Genomic DNA, 17,724 nt, shown 5'->3' with positions numbered 1-17,724 from the left:
CTTAGAAACAAAGATGGCCGGCGCTGCTAAGCAGCGTGTGACGTCACAGGCCCTAAGGAGCCCTGCTGGGACCAAAAAGCAAACCAACGCGTTTCAAAGGGTAATCGCCCTTCTTCGTCAGGGTTAGCTAACCCTGACGAAGAAGGGCGATTACCCTTTGAAACGCGTTGGTTTGCTTTTTGGTCCCAGCAGGGCTCCTTAGGGCCTGTGACGTCACACGCTGCTTAGCAGCGCCGGCCATCTTTGTTTCTAAGTGCAACCAGGGACGCCTTCGGCCGGGGCGCTCTCTGGCTCTGCACTTACTAGCTACACCCCACGCAGCTCGCGCAGGACTACTACCTGTGTGTCCATCTGTCGCCCGTCAGCTGCAGGATTACTTTGCGCCCGTCGCAACCACCTACGGTAGCCTGCACGCCCCCTTTGACATACACCAGGAAGAGCTCAGCGTGAAACTAGTGACATTATACGGTAAGGGTTCTTTGAACCAACACTTATATTCTGAGGGAACCTTTTTGTTCACTGATATCCGTATAGGGCAGCTGACAGGTATCCTGCTGTTTAGTGCGTCCTCATAATCACCTACAGGTATTTTGGTGGGTACCTTCGGGCCCACCATCATTGGATTTTATCATTTCACACTTTTGTGGTTCATCCTGGTTATCATAGGCAGTCCATTTTATACACCTAAGCGCGGTATCTATTTTGAGTTTTCCTTTTTGGTCTTTCAGAAGTGGCACATATTCTGGAGATACCAGCAGCTGGGCGTTTTTACAGAGCAGTCCCACAGTCTTTAGTGGGAAGAAGTGTTGAGCGCCAGTGTATTTGTATTTGTAGTTTTTTTATATTGCTGAGTTAAGAAATATCATAAAGTTTCTTACTATTGATTCATGCAAAGCCTGTTGAAATGACAATGACTGTTTGTGATCTCTTAACACCTCATATGTTTTCTTCTCTTATCCTTAATTTCCATGCAATGGGTTTCTTAAAAATAATAAATATATACTGTATATATATATATATATATATATATATATATATATATATATATATATATATATACACACACATACCGTGTATATATTATATATGAAAAAATATATATATAATTCTGGAGGGACAAGTTTTTTTTCTATAATTAACTTTAAGGTATTATTGCACACCACAAGAGCCCAATTTGATTTGTCTGATCAAGAAGAGTAGCTGTAGGAGGGTGTAGTGGTAGCAAATGCATCCAGGTCTCCTGGTGTCTCAGGGGAAACCAATGTCCCCTGTGTCACATAAGAAAACAATAAATCTACACGGTAGGTGGGGAGAGGGGCAGACACTAATTTTACAATGGGGTCCAGAAGTAGAGATGAGCCACCTCCCTAGTGTTCGGGTTCGGTTCGTCGAACAGGGACGTGTTCAACGAACTGTTCGTGGAACGTTCGACGAACACCGTCGAACCCCATTGAAACCAATGGCAGGCAAACACAAACACATACAAACACATGGAAAACACATAGAAAACACCTTAAAAGGTGTCCAAAAGCTGACAACCTGCTCAGAAGACACAACAAACACATGGAAAAGTCACAACTACATATAGTCATGCGAAAAGAAAAGAGGTGGAGGAGTAAAAGGAGGAGGAGACACAGATATAGGCATGTCATGCCCTTCTAAAATCAAGAAAGGCTGGAGTAAAAATCTAAAATCACCCTACCAACACCCAGACGTCTTGACAAAAAAAATTAAAAAAGAAATACCTTTAGGTAGAATGGCGGCGGGTCCATTCAGAACACTTTCCTTAGAAGACGTAGTGGTACCCCCGTTGGGAGTTGTGTCAAAAAATGAACCCAATACATTCAGACTAATCCACCATTTGTCATATCCAAGGGGCAGGTCAGTAAATGACAACATTGACGCGGAACCATGTACAGTACTATGTACTGTACCTCCTTTGACGAGGCAATCAGGCGGGTCAAGAAGTTGGTAAGGGGCACCCTAATGGCCAAAACAGACATTGAGGGGGCGTTCCGGTTACTACCTGTACCTCCGAATAGTGTCCTCCCATTGGGCTGCTTCTGTGAAGGAGCATACTACATAGATCGCTGTTTGCCCATGGGGTGCTCCATATCCTGCTCACTATTTGAGGCGTTTAGTTGCTTCCTCGAATGTGTCGTCATGGACGTTTGTAAGGCGGCACATATTATCCATTACCTCAACGACTTCTTATGCCTGGGCCCAAAAGATTAGCCACAGTGTGAAAACACGCGGTAGTCCACCTGTGAGAAGGAGAGAGCTGGAGGGAGAGTGGACACCCCAGAGCCGAGGGGTTAGATTGAGAAAGAAAGAAGGCAGTGTAGCTTGCTTCATGGGTGGGGTACTCTGCTGAGTAGCAGAAATTGCTACTAGGCCCAAAAAGATTTCCTGGGCCAGATGCCGTTACAAAATAGTAGTTAGGTAAACAGGCGGTGTAGCTTGCTTCATGGGTGGGGTACCCTGCTGAGTAGCACCAAATTCTACTAGGCCCAAAAGGATTTCCTGGGCCAGATGCCGTTAAAAATAGTACTTAGGTAAACAGGCGTTGAAGCTTGCTTCATGGGTGGGGTACTCTGCTGAGTAGCAGAAATTGCTACTAGGCCCAAAAGGATTTCCTGGGCCAGATGCCGTTACAAAATAGTAGTTGGGTAAACAGGCAGTGTTGCTTGCTTCATGGGTGGGGTACGCTGCTAAGTAGCACTACATTCTACTAGGCCCAAAAGGATTTCCTGGGCCAGATGCCGTTAAAAATAGTACTTAGGTAAACAGGCAGTGTAGCTTGCTTCATGGGTGGGGTACGCTGCTGAGTAGCACTAAATTCTACTAGGCCCAAAAGGATTTCCCGGGCTAGATGCCGTTACAAAATAGTAGTTAGGTAAACAGGCGGTGTAGCTTGCTTCATGGGTGAAGTACGCTGCTGAGTAGCACCAAATTCTACTAGGCCCAAAAGGATTTCCTGGGCTAGATGCCGTTAAAAAATAGTATTTAGGTTAACAGGCGGTGTAGCTTGCTTCATGGGTGGGGTACGCTGCTGAGTAGCACTAAATTCTACTAGGCCCAAAAGGATTTCCCAGGCTAGATGCCGTTACAAAATAGTAGTTAGGTAAACAGGTGGTGTAGCTTGCTTCATGGGTGAAGTACGCTGCTGAGTAGCACCAAATTCTACTAGGCCCAAAATGATTTCCTGGGCTAGATGCCGTTACAAAATAGTAGTTAGGTAAACAGGCGGTCTAGCTTGCTTCATGGGTGGGGTACGCTGCTGAGTAGCACTAAATTCTACTAGGCCCAAAAGGATTTCCTGGGCCAGATGCTGTTAAAAATAGTACTTAGGTAAACAGGCGGTGGGTGGCTGGGCTACTCTGCTGACTAGCAGACACTGAAGCTTTGGAGCAGACCTCTGAATCCCAGGCCATAATATGAGTAAATAACTCTGCAGACAACCCCACCCACCTGGAATTGACGATGGCAACGTCATGTAAAACTCAGCAAGGGGACTAAATAAGAGTCTCCATTTTGTAAAATAATTCGGCCACAGACACCACTTAAGTGGCATCAATTTCGCCAGAGTTTTTTAAAACGGTTGGTGAGGTGATTTTCAAAAATCATCAAGAATTTAGTCTCCCCAAGATGACACAGGGGTAGAAAAGTCCTTGCGGATCCAGGATTTGTTCATCTTGATGAACCTTAGTCTGTCTACATTGTCACTGGACAGCCGCGTGCGCTTATCTGTCAGCACACCACCAGCAGCGGTGAACACACGTTCAGAGAAAACGCTGGCTGCGGGGCACGACAAGATCTCCAAGGCGTGAGTGGCGAGCTCAGGCCATTTTTCAAGATTGGAAGCCCAAAATGAGCAAGGGTCCAGTTCCACAGTCATGGCATCGATGTTAACTTGGAGATACTCTTGTACCATCTTCTCTAGGCGTTGGCTGTGCGTCAGACTTCTTGTCTCCTGTGGCCTTGCAAAGGATGGTCTAAAAAAATCTTGAAACGATTGGAAAAAATTGCTGTTACCACCAGATACGACGTTACTGTTACAGGTAAAGTGATGACTCGATAGTCCCACGGTTGGCAAGTTAGAACTCAGAGATTGACTACGTGCACCACTGGTGTTTTGTGGAAAAGCAGATGTTAGATTCTGTATCAGTGTCTGCTGATACTCCTGCATGCGTGAATCCCTTTCTATGGCAGGAATTATTTCGCCAAATTTGCTTTTGTACCGGGGATCTAAGAGTGTGGCAACCCAGTAGTCGGCATTACTTTGGATTCTGACAATCCGAGGGTCATGTTGCAGGTAGTGCAGCAAGAAGGCACTCATGTGTCTTGCATATCCAGGAGGACCAAGTCCTTGTTGTCTTGGTGGTGGCGAGGTGAGAATCATGCTTCCTTCGTCTGCCCTCTCCCCCCAACCTTGCACAACAGAAATTTGATCAAGGTCTCCCTCATCTGATGAGTCTTCCATGCCCAGCGCCAGTTTATCCTCCACTTCTTCCTCGCCTCCTGCACCTTCCTCAACAGTTTTGGCTGCTACCATGTGCCCTCGGTAATCCCTCTCCCCCAGCCTCCAATGCCAGCTGCCTTGGCGCTGCCAACCTTCTAGACCTTGGAGATATGATCCCTTCCACATACGACTCCTCCTGTTCCTCCTCCTCCTCTTGTTCCACCACCTGACTCTGAACACTGTGTAAGGTGTGCTCCAGCATGTAAATCACCGGAATGGTCATACTGATAATGGCATCGTCAGCACTAAACATCTTCGTTGCTATTTCAAAACTGTGCAGAAGGGTGCATAGGTCCCTGAACTGAGACCACTCCTGCAGCGTGATTTGCCCCACCTCTTGAGCTCGTTGGCCCAGGCTATACGTCATAACGTATTGCACCAGGGCTCGTCGGACAGTGCAGACACTGCTCCTAGGCCCAAAACTATTAACTGGATTAGATGCAGTAAAAATTGAGATACACAGGCGGTATAGTTTGTTTCACAGGCAGGCTACTCTGCTGACGTGCAGACACTGCTCCTAGGCCCAAAACTATTAACTGGATTAGATGCAGTAAAAATAGAGATACACAGGCGGTATAGTTAGTTTCACAGGCGGGCTACTCTGCTGACGTGCAGACACTGCTTCTAGGCCCTAAACTATTAATTGGATTAGATGCAGTAAAAATTGAGATACACAGGCGGTATAGTTTGTTTCACAGGCGGGCTACTCTGCTGACATGCAGACACTGCTCCTAGGCCCAAAACTATTAACTGGATTAGATGCAGTGAAAATAGAGATACAAAGGCGGTATAGTTTGTTTCACAGGCGGGCTACTCTGCTGACGTGCAGACACTGCTCCTAGGCCCAAAACTATTAACTGGATTAGATGCAGTAAAATTGAGATACACAGGCGGTATAGTTAGTTTCACAGGCGGGCTACTCTGCTGACGTGCAGACACTGCTCCTAGGGCCAAAACTATCAACTGGATTAGATGCAGTAAAATTGAGATACACAGGCGGTATAGTTAGTTTCACAGGCGGGCTACTCTGCTGACGTGCAGACACTGCTCCTAGGCCCTAAACTATTAACTGGATTAGATGCAGTGAAAATAGAGATACACAGGCGGTATAGTTTGTTTCACAGGCGGGCTACTCTGCTGACGTGCAGACACTGCTCCTAGGGCCAAAACTATCAACTGGATTAGATGCAGTAAAATTGAGATACACAGGTGGTATAGTTAGTTTCACAGGCGGGCTACTCTGCTGACGTGCAGACACTGCTCCTAGGCCCTAAACTATTAACTGGATTAGATGCAGTGAAAATAGAGATACACAGGCGGTATAGTTTGTTTCACAGGCGGGCTACTCTGCTGACGTGCAGACACTGCTACTAAGCCCAAAACCCCAAAACGATTTACTGGGTTAGATGCAGTAAAAATTGAGATACACAGGCGGTGTAGCTAGCTTCACAGGCGGGCTACTCAGATGACTATCAGACAATGCTACTAGCCCAAAAGGATTGACTGAGCTAGATTACACCAAATGCTGTGACTAACACTTGCACAGCACTGGCTCAGACCTGCCTGGCAAACAGTGCTATGAACTGCTGTAACCTACCCTGAAAAGGGCTGATATTACAACTAGTCCCGACTCCTCCCGACTCCCTAAACCTATCTCTCTGACAATTCGCTCCAAAAAAACACTCTTAGTCTGTATAGCGCCCACAGCAGCAGCGGTGCCGTCTAACACTAAGCTGCAGCAGTGAGGAAATGGTGGTGACGGGGCAAATGGCTGGTTCTTATAGGGCAAGGACATGTGACATACACAGCTAATGACACATGCCCTTGCTTGTGTGCATCACATGCACATTGCTGTGTGTGTGCACTGCTGATAGGCCGAGAGACTGCACCGCCCCTCTGTAAATGCGGGAAAGAAAAAAAAATGGAGATCGGCATTATTTCAGCACAGATCTATCCCCCGCCCACTATACACTGAAACAGTCTATTAACAATGATAAACAGTTTTAATGTGCAAATAAAGCTAGGCTTTTGGTGAACGAACAGTTATCGAACAGAAACTCGAACAGCCGAATTTTAAGCAAATTGTTCGGGTTCGTCGAACGACTCGAACACCGCCCAAAACAATTCTCGAATTTGAAATTGGCGAACAGTTCGACTCGAACACCGCTCATCTCTATCCAGGAGCTTCACGTGGCATGAAGTTCTTGTTTTTGTGATACGTACATTCGCGGAGCAGTCTCTAACTCTAACTCTAACTTCTTCTATCACAATGTTCGGTAGTAACCACTAGAGCCTGTCTGAGGAACGAAGCGCAAACTTGCTTCCGCCATTACTATTCAGACTATAAGCAGTGAAATAAAGGCTAATTGGCAAGTGCAGTCTCATAAATGTGTATTTATTATACTGACCTTTCCGTCCGATATGTAAAGATCCATCATCTGGCAATATTACTAGAGTCACAATGGCTCATGCTCATGATATATTCTTGTTTGGAAGCGCTTTCACGTGTGCTGTCTGATCCACTCCTGCAATCCTCGTACAGAAGTAATGAGGCATTTTCCAGATCTGTTAATCATTGCTCACACAGGACTCCATCCATCTTCTTACCTAGTGTCTGAACCAACGCAAGGACAGATGCTTGCCACATGGATCAAATTAACATTCTAATTATGGAATAACGACTATTTCACACCAAATTAATTTTCTTTTCCATGTGTATCTGATATATGTTACAGACAGGCTCCCAAACACATTAGAATAAATTTGACCAAACTCACTGACTTTGGTGGGTTTGGCCAATCATCTACTGTGTATGGGGACCTCTTGACTCTCCGGTTTGAGTTTACCCTCTTCGCAAGCCAAGGTTCCCATCAGCCCTTAAAATAATAAATTACACATGAGTTAATTGAGAAAAAAAAAACTCTCAGTCAGCTGAAAAATTTAAATGTTATGAATCTTGGAATGGGATTTAACAAAGCCACAAAATGTACCGGTATTTTATAATACCTATTCTGTATTGGTTTTTTTCACTCAAAACTGTTTACTTGCTGTAAACGAACCGACCTGAACAATCATGTTTCCAGGGTTTACCGCACAATGAATGCGCAAAAATAATACCCAAAAAACAATGGTGGAGTCACTTTTTCTTTTCAACATTTCATTCCACTTGAAATTTTATTTTATTTTTTCCATTTTTCAGTTAAAAAAAAAAAAGTTATGGATGAAGGTGAGGAAAAAACAAAAATGCAACAACAAAAAATTTGCTAGTTCTTGGATTAGATGCCCAATCCAATTATTCTTCAAGCAGGATAGTCGATACTTGATCAGCTGAGCATCATGTTTTGGGGGAGTTGGAAGAGATGTTTGTTGTCCTAATGAGTGTTCGGTTTAGAGTTATCGATGTTTTATGGGCACCTTTAGATATTACTAGATTTTGGGTACAAAACCTGAAACTACATGTAGATATGATTTATATGACTTTGGAGACCCTCAATTGAGTGCTTGTGTATTTTAAATGGGGAGAGAAAAAAACCACTGCCATACACCTTTGGCAGTGGCTTATCCCCCTCTGAAAAACAAAAATTGCTCCTTTACACAATAAAATTCCTTTACTCCCTGTGGGGTGAGAGTTGAGCAGATGCCCGTAGACATCAGATGGTTGTCGATCCTGCCAAAATTGGTGGGTTCCACCAATTTCCAACTAATGTGTATGGGAACCCTTAGTTTTTCCAAGGGGTAACTCCAAAAACAAAAGATTCTATGCAATAATTGCCAAAAAGAGTTGCATGGGCCTGGCAGAATAACAGAGGATCCTTTAACTAGGCCCAGTCTCAGGGGCAATAATGAGTCCCTAAGGTCCAGCAGAGAAGAACCCCTTTTAATAGCTATTTTTGTAGACAATTGCTTAACAATAGAGTCTCATGGGATGAATCACAAGTTATTCTATCTTATTGATGATAAATCCAGAGTGTTAATTATTTTAACATCCAAGTCAAAGCTACAATTAAAATTGGACGTACTCGTACATAGAGATGATACAAAGAGGTCTTATTTGCTATAGAATGTTTGTGTCAGTTTAATTAAAATTCTGATGGTCTCCTAAAGTTATCAAGTTGGCAAGTGAAAAAGACGTCAACGGATCAATATCTGCGGTGCTTTTAAGGTCACACGGGTCCAGGTGGAGATGGTCAGGTCTTGAACAAACCACATCATAAGCTGATAGAAATCAATACGGATGTTCTCTGATGTGAGCTGCGCTGTTGTTGGCGTAGGCTTTCTACAAATTTTATCTTATGCTGTCAGTGTCCTTGTATGAAATACAATCTGGAAAAAGTGTGCAAGGCTCACTGCTGACTCAAAGGAAAGGGAAAAGATGTACAACATGAAGTCTGGGAGATACAAAAGCATTAATAATGGTGATGATGATAAGAGGGGTCTACAGGTGAGAACCAGCGGTGTTGAGTATGTTCATACTTGTAAATAGTTTTTTCTTATCATGGGGTCACCGCTTCAATCTAAAGTGTATAGGCACCTTTAAGAGACCCTGTCTGAAACTTTTACCCACCCAAAATCATTTAATATGATTGTGTAGCCCTTCAAATGATATAATTCCTTTATGATCCCAATACATTGCTCCAGCAGCCATAAATCGTATTTTGAGGTTGTGTCTGGAAGGACATTGTGGCATGATTATGCAAATCTTTCTTCACAGCCTCATTGTAACATCTGTCAGAGGCCACAAGCTAAAAAATACTGCCTCAGAAAGACTTGGTGCAAGCCACATCTTCTGGAAGATATCAGAGGAACCCAGCCTTCACCCTTTAACCCCTTTACAGGGTTCTGGTCTTACAATTTTAAACGCCAGTGGCGGCATCCCTGCCCCTCCTGACAGCAGGGATGCTGACATACTCACCACGATGCCGTACAGCGATGTCCCATTCCCTTCTTTGGCTTCCAGCTTCTCTAGGCCTGCGCACGCTACATAGGTCTCTCAGTGGCACACCTTGTGCTCGCTCTCTGATTCTTAAATCGGCAGCACGTGCACTTTAGAAATTCCCCCAGCCAATAGCTGGGAGGAATCAGTTATATAAGGCACCCTCTCCAGTAGAGAGGTGCCTGACAACTGCTGTACTTTGCCTACTTAGTGTGTTTGCAGCTAGTATGTTGCCACTTCCCTGTCCTTGAAATCCATGTTGACTGAACCAGAACATGTCCTTGAGTAACGGAATCCGTGCCTGAAATGCATGTTGTCTGAACCAGAACCTGTTCCTGAAGTCTGTGTTGTCTGAATCAGAACCTGTTCCTGAAGTCCGTGTTGTCTGAACCAGAACCTGTTCCTGAAGTCCGTGTTGTCTGAACCAGAGCCTGTTCCTGAAACCTGTGTTGTCTGAACTATGACCAATGTCCGTCCTGTCTGGTGATCCATAATTCATACCGTCTCTACTATCTCTGATATCTGTTAAACCAGAATCCAAATCCTGTCCTGCCAGTGACTCAGAGTCTGTGACTGGATCCTGACACTTGGGGTTAGTTGCTGCAGTACTGGGAACTGTCCAGGAGTGGTACGTGGTGGTTATCTGCAGTGCAAGCCTAACTCCACCACCAGAAGCTCTAGCAAAAACAAAGTAGCCACTTAGCCACGCCCCTCCTGGGTAAGCCCGGCTCATGGCACAGTGAGCCCACGATACCCGTGTGTGACACAATGGGGTCCACCAGATTGCATCCACAGATGGGATACTGTCTGGAGGAGTGAACCACAGCAAGAGAAGTATCTGGTAGCTTGGTCAAAACCAAGAGGACAGAGAAGGTATAAAATTGTCAGGCAAGAGAAACGTCAATAAACAAGACAAGATTAAAACAGGTAACGTACACTATGCAGGAGTAGAGAACACAGACATTAAAGGGACACTGTCACCCCCTCCAGCCGTTATAAACTAAAAGAGCCACCTTGTGCAGCAGTAAAGCTGCATTCTACCAAGGTGGCTCTTTTAGTTTTTGTTGCTGCTATTCCCAAAATAAAGCGTTTTATAACTTCTCCAAAATACCTTTCTTTAGACCTGGAGGCAGGTCTGAACCCCCCTCTTTGAAGCGCCAAACTGCCGTCAGTCATATCTTCTGGGGCGCTGGTCGCCGCCCCCTCAGCGCTGTTTTCCTCGGAAATCCGGCGCCTGCGCTGTGTTCTTCTGCCTTGGGCATGCGCATTGAGCATTGGCCGTCTGACCTCACCTGCTGGGTTGCAGACTGCGCCTGTGCGGGCAGTGTGGCCACCCAGCTACTGAATCCCCGCCCCGCAGTGTGTTATGCATTATGCACAGTGCAGGGCTGGAAGGCGGGGGACCTGGGGGAGTGTCTGATAAGCACAGTGCGCATGCCCAGGAATCCCAGCCCCGCACTGTGCATAATGCATAACACACTGCGGGGCAGGGATTCAGTAGCTGGGTGGCCGCACTGCCCACACAGGCGCAGTCTGCAACCCAGCAGGTGAGGTCAGATGGCCAATGCTCAATGCGCCTGGCCAAGGCAGAAGAGCACAGCGCAGGCGCCGGATTTCCGAGGAAAACAGCGCTGAGGGGGCGGCAACCAGCGCCCCAGAAGATTTGACTGACGGCAGTTTGGCGCTTCAAAGAGGGGGGTTCAGACCTGCCTCCAGGTCTAAAGAAAGGTATTTTTGGAGAAGTTATAAAACGCTTTATTTTGGGAATAACAGCAACACAAACTAAAAGAGCCACCTTGGTAGAATGCAGCTTTACTGCTGCACAAGGTGGCTCTTTTAGTTTATAATGGCTGGAGGGGGTGACAGTGTCCCTTTAACCAGAGGATCACAAAGCTATATCTTGTAGCTTCCAGCAGTAAGCTGGAAGCTTTAGTAGGTTGTGGTGCTTCCCAATAGGTTGAAGCAGGGAGCTGATAGCTCCAGTTGGACAGAATACACACCCATACTGTCTGGCTGGATGGCTGTTGTGAACTCTATTTCTGGGCTCCCTCTTGTGGTCACAAGTGGTACTGTGTGAGTGCTGTCTTTCTGCAGGTTTGTGACTGGCATCAGCTGTCTCGTTATCTGTGGGCTGGTTTTCTATTTAAGCTCACTTGGACTCTCAGTCTATGCCTGCTGTCAATGTATTCAGTGCTATTCTGATTCCTTCTGACTACCTTGCTCCCAGTCTCTTCAAGAGAAGCTAAGTTTCCGTTTTGTTCATTTTTTGATCATCAGTGTTCTATATGTTTCTTGTCCAGCTTGCTAATATGTGATTTCCCAGCTTGCTGGTAGCTCTGGGGGGCTGAGTTTCTCCCCCCACACCGTTAGTTGGTGTGGGGGTTCTTGAATTCTCAGCGTGGATATTTTGGTAGGGTTTTTTTTTACTGACCGCACAGTTCGCTATCTGTCTTCTGCTATCTAGTATTAGCGGGCCTCATTTGCTGAATCTGTTTTCATTCCTACGTGTGTCTTTTCTCCTTACCTCACCGTTATTATTTGTTGGGGGCTTCCTATATCTTTGGGGTTATTTCTCTTGAGGCAAGTGAGGTCTTGCTTTCTCTTTAGGGGTAGTCAGTTTCTCAGGCTGCGTCGAGACGTCCAGGATTTTAGGCACGTTCACCGGCTACCTTTAGTGTGTTTGGATAGGATCAGGTTTTGCGGTCAGTCCAGTTACCACCTCCCTAGAGCTCGTGTCTATGTTTAGTTACTTAGCTAGTATTTCCTGTGATCCCCAGCCACTGGGATCATAACAGATGGCACTGCAGATACCATGCACCCTAACCTTAGTTGCATCCAGAAGTTTTGGTTCCGACAACTTTTCTATCACCAATGAAGCCCACAGAATGAAAGCAGCAGAGTCACAATCATATTAATGGTTTTGTAGAGGAAAGTAAACATTTCTGACAGGTTCCCTTTAAAGTGCGAGTGCACTTTAGATACCTTTAGATAGGACGCTTATTCGACTGACAGCTCTTCCTCTGTGCTCCCTCGCACCATGTAAGGCTTCTTTCACACTTTCGTCTTGAGACGGCCGTCATAATGCGTCGGCGCGATATATCGACGGACGTTGGAAACAGATTGGGAAACGGATGCAACGCATCCAGTAATCTGACAGATGCGTCAAATTTGTTATTACCTGAATTTCAATGCATAATATTCGAGAGAGAGAGAGTAATTTTTCCCTGACTTGAAAATCCTTCCTGGCATGCTCAGAATGAAAAAACGGGATACGTCGCTGGATTCCTGTGTTTGACGGTCAGCGACGGATCCTGTGTCCTTAGGCTTCCATTATAGCCAACGATGGACAGCGCAGGACACGTCGCTGAGCGATTTTCCAACGTGCAGAAAAAACGTTCCTCTGAACGTTTTCTCCGCACGACAGACCGCTATTTTCCGACGGATCCAGTGCACGACGGATGAAACAGATGGCCATTCGTCACAATCCGTTGCTAATACAAGTCTATGGGTAAAAACAGGATCCTGCAGAAAAATTTGCAGGATCCTGTTTTTTTAAAAATCGACGGATTTCGACGGGAAGAAAAAGACAGAAGTGTGAAAGAGGCCTAAGTGGATGTATTTTTAATGGGTAGGGCTTACTTTTTGTCTGCTGAGCTGATGTTTTTATTTATACCATTTTGGGGTAGATACGATGTTTTGAATTCATGTTATTGCAATGTTGAGGCGACCCCCAAAATTTTTTTTTTCTCGTTATGCAGTTTACCGATCTGATTAATCATTTTATATTTTGATAGATCGATCATTTCTGAACGTGGCAATAGCAAAAGTGTATTTTTTTCTGTTTTATTTTGAATGGGGCAAATTTTAAATTTTTTTTAAATATTTTTTTTAAAACTTTTTTTTTTACTACTTTTTACTTGCTTCACTAGTCTCCTTAAGAGACTTGAAACTGTGATCATCTGATCGCTTGTGCTACACATAGCAGGGCTTCAGCACTACTATGTGTACCAAAAATCATCATCTGCTTTGAAGGACGGCCATGGGCCTGTGATCATAGCAGATCAGTAATGACAAGCATGGGGGTCTTCTTCAGACCTCCAGTTGTCATGCCAACCCATTGGCCTCCCGCGATAACACAACAATGGCACCAGTGGATATGGTTTGTGATACACTTACAACACGATCATGTTAAATGCCGCTGTCAGAGGTTGACAGCGGCAGTTAACATGTTAACAGCTGCGCGTGGATCGTGATTCCACCCACTGCTGTTAGGGGCACAGGGCAGCTGATCAAATCAGCTGTCATGTGCTGGAAAAGATGCGGACTCAGCACCAGAACCCACATCACAAGTGAATACATGACCTACGACGTACCTATATGTCATACATCATAAAGGAGTTGACATTTTATAGAAACTTATTTTGGAACATTTAGATTTTAAATATAAAAATACATAAATTTCAAGATGGTAATGATCTGTAGATGTCCAGAGTGAGCAGAATAAATCCAGTTTTGAGTTCCCAATTCTAAATATAAAAGCTTTCAAAAACATACCTGTCATCAAGAAGCTGGAGCTGGACACGTCTTCAAGTCTATGTAGAGGTTACTGTGTCTTGGTGTGAACTGGAATGAAGTTGATTACTTAAAAAGAGTCAGACAGTAAGATATTTTAAAGTCAGTGCATAAAAGAGCAAATTACTCATAAAATCCGAAAGTCACCTGTAAAATAGTCTTTTTCTGTAACAGTTGGATTCAAATGAGCAGATCTCCTTCTTGATACAAGCGATGCCTATGGTGTAGCATGCAGTGGAAAATTATCATCAATCCTAATTTATTCCAGGGACTTGTGAAGCTGTGGGGTTAACCTTGTTGATGTGGTTTCTGTCTGCTGTCAGCAATGGGTGAGGCTGTTCTATATAAACCTCTAGCAGGCAGTTCCCACTGCCAGTCAATGGTTCAGCTATCCAGGTTCAGACCTCTGGGCTGCGCTTCCATGTTTTGTCCTGATTGTTCCCTTTCTTTACCTCTGCTTGATATTTCACTAATCACTTGTTTATGATTCTGTTCCTGATGGGACCTCTTGGCTTTGACTCTGATTGTCGACCATTCCTGTCTCTGGTTCGCACCCCGGACTGCAGCACCTCCCTGGTATGGATCCACTGGATCCTGTTGTAAAATCACATCCCCATATAATGGGTAAAAGGCATTGTGGTTCCTGTGGATTCTGTCAAACGCAATGGCTAGTGCCAAGTCTGTCTGAGGTAGCCTTTTTGAGTCGGTGGCCTCAGGCAGACGTGACACAAAGAAACCAATTGGCAAGAATATTTACTATGTGAAGCTTTGACATGAAAAATGGTAACGATATACTGAAAATTATTGTTTACCACAGATTATCTTGTTGCCAAATATTAAGATGCAGACCTTATGAAGAGGAAACAGGAAAAATGAGAAACAGTTCGAAGCAGAATAGACATGCAAACGCAATGACTTACAGATGACCATTTCTCTGATTGTAGTCAGTATATTTCTTTCTTTTTTTCTCAATTCGGCCCAAAACGCCTTGTAGTCTTCTACTTATAGTTCTGTCCATTTCCAATTTCTGAGGCTAATAATGCTAATGAACTTATCCTCTGCAGCAGAGGCAATTCTTGGTCTTCTTTTCCTGGGGCGGTCCACGTGAGACCTAGTTTTATCACAGCAATTGATGGTTTTCATGGCTGATCTTGAGGATAGGTTCTAGAATTTTTTTTAATTGACTTACATTAATGTCTTAAAGTAAAGATGGACCGTAATTTCTTTCTAGTTAGTGGAGTAGTTCTTGTTATATTCCAGCTTAGAACCGTTGTGTACTAACACTGCCTCTGCAAAACATGCCTGATGGTCGGTTGCAAACATTTTTTAAAGGTCGGCGATTGCACAATCTATTGATAAGGCATAATTGTCCATTAGAAGCCATTCCAGGTGATGACCTGATCAAGCTGCTTCAGAAAATGTCAAGGGGGTGAAAAGCTGTCATCAGAATAGGGAATCTGGTTTGTTTCACACGTGTTTCTTTACCCCTTGTTTCCATATGTGTTTTTTCATGGTTTTGGTGTGCACATTCCAATAAGAACAAGAAAAACCATTGTATGAACAGGTGTGTCCAGTGAATTATATCGGCCACTATACGGGCTTACAATACTAACCTGATGGAGTTACCCTTCTGACATCAAAATATGTAGGTCTCCTTTCTTCTACCAATCATCTACAGAGGCTATCCCTCTCTGTCACAGAACTGGCTGTCCTGAAGAAGGGCATGAATGAAATGCTTGAAATGATGTACGATTAATATATCCAATATGGTGGTGAATTTAACAAATTTCTGCAATGGCAAAGTCGATTTTATGAGTGTTGTTTCCCTTTTCTTTGAAGATTACAATATATTGTACAAGACCAGTGGCAAGTGGGTGTTTATGAGACACACAAAGTTGTGCCAACGTGACGCCACTTTGTGTGGATTCTTTTAGCCGCCATTACTTCAGGAAAACAAAGGAAGTGCAATTACAAAGGAAACACTTGGCAGCAAGCAGAGGACCAGTTTGTAGCTGCCATCACTTGTTCCCTGTGGAGGCAGACACAAATGACTCAAGAGGAAACTGAGCTGTGGTCTGTCTTTTCACCGATTTCCTGAGTCAAACGGTTATTTTGACAACCTCTTTAGGGGCACTGAAGATACCCCATCACTGTTCTGTCAAGATTGAAAAAAAAACTAACTTCTACAATGATACCGCTGACTAGTTATGGTAGATGACAACCACATTCCAAAGTTTGGCGGGGTTCATCATAATTTTGTCTCCTACTCCAAAACAGATTAATAGCTGAAATTCCTGTGACTGAAAACTGGGACATTTCTGCAGCAAATGCATGAATTTCTGCAAGTTATTTTCAATAAATCTGCTTGTGTGTGAATATACCCTTATGCAAACTGCCTCTTCATGAATAAAGAGGGCTTGAACTCTAAGCTAGAGCCACCTATTTGAAGTAGCGATCCTAAATGTCAATATCGACTCTTGTCATATGACTTACAATAAAAGCCAAACCAGAATCTCAATTTGTAGACACGTGTTTTGGGATGTTACCTCTCCTCAGTGCAAAGCGTTGGCTGTCAGGGATGTCATTCTCAACAAGGAGAAACGTTAACCCCTTTAAACCCCAGTCAGAGCCTCTCATACAGCCAAATCAGATCTCATGCTTTGCACAGATGAGGGGCAACATCACAAAACACCATGTCTGCAAATTGAGATTGTGATTGGACTTTTATTCTAAGTCATATGGCAAGGCTTGTTAAAAGGTCAATATTGACTTTTAGGATTGCTCCTTCCAATAGGTGGCACTACAGTTCATTTCCTCTTCCTATTTGCATATTTAATTTCCCAGAGGAGAATTTGCATGACTTATAAGACTCCTTACACTACTGGCATGTCACTCTCCACATTGCCCCTAATATAATTAGTGATAGGTAAACTTTTTGAAAATCCCAAAAGGTTAAGAAACACATGAAAACACATATTGGATCTATAACAACAACAACCTTATTGTTTGTCACCCAGCTGTTAAATATGTAAAACTCCAAATCAGTCACAAGAAGAAAAGTAACGGAGCAAGGATCATGGGTGCCTCAAATAATGATTGAGACCAAAACCTTCGCATCATATCCAAGGAAAATGTATTTTATATTTGACCGGCACTACTGGTAAGACTAAAATAAGAACCTGAAAAGGAAATGTCTAAGCAGATGAGGATTCAGTAACGTGAACCCAGTGCAAAATTTCCCAATCAATATAGATTTGCAAGAAATTGGCCACTTTTGTGAGGCTTTATACTAAAATTATAGTGTTCACCGATAATGAAAAAGAACTCAGTGCCTGGAATATAGCTGCACAGCGAGTATCCTCGGTTTTATAGAGAAAAGGGGTGGAGGAGTTCCTGGCCTTATTTCCTTTATTTAGACAAGAGTAGCAGTTGTATCGCCGTTGCTGTAGCACAGGATGGCCGGAGTCAGGAGAATAAGTGAAGGAGGTGGAGAATGGCGTGGATGACAAAGAAACTTTCATGCAATTATCTCTGTGCAAAATTGGCACTCCGAACAAGCCACAATGCGAGACAAAAGTTGACAGAGTTGGTGGCTCGGCTGGGAATAAAGATAGCACAGCTGTGGCCAATGCCAACACATTCCTTTTCAATATGGAGTGACCCAAGTTCTCTTGCAACCTGCTGATTTAGCCAACCC

General features: G+C 44.1%; 1 long non-coding RNA gene across 2 annotated transcripts in view; it reads left to right on the top strand.

Moving 5' to 3' along the window:
* Positions 1-240: 240 nt before the first annotated feature.
* The window catches only part of LOC143768826 (uncharacterized), a 68,965-nt gene continuing 51,481 nt past the window's right edge, over positions 241-17,724 (top strand). For both annotated transcript variants that reach the window (XR_013214056.1, XR_013214055.1), the window contains exon 1: positions 241-468. This is a non-coding gene — a long non-coding RNA (uncharacterized LOC143768826). The remainder of the gene's footprint in view (positions 469-17,724) is intronic.

This window comes from Ranitomeya variabilis, chromosome 4, assembly GCF_051348905.1.
Source record: "Ranitomeya variabilis isolate aRanVar5 chromosome 4, aRanVar5.hap1, whole genome shotgun sequence".
NCBI lineage: Eukaryota > Metazoa > Chordata > Amphibia > Anura > Dendrobatidae > Ranitomeya > Ranitomeya variabilis.
The sequence above is the reverse complement of the archived record's forward strand: the minus strand, read 5'-3'. Positions and strand labels throughout refer to the sequence as shown.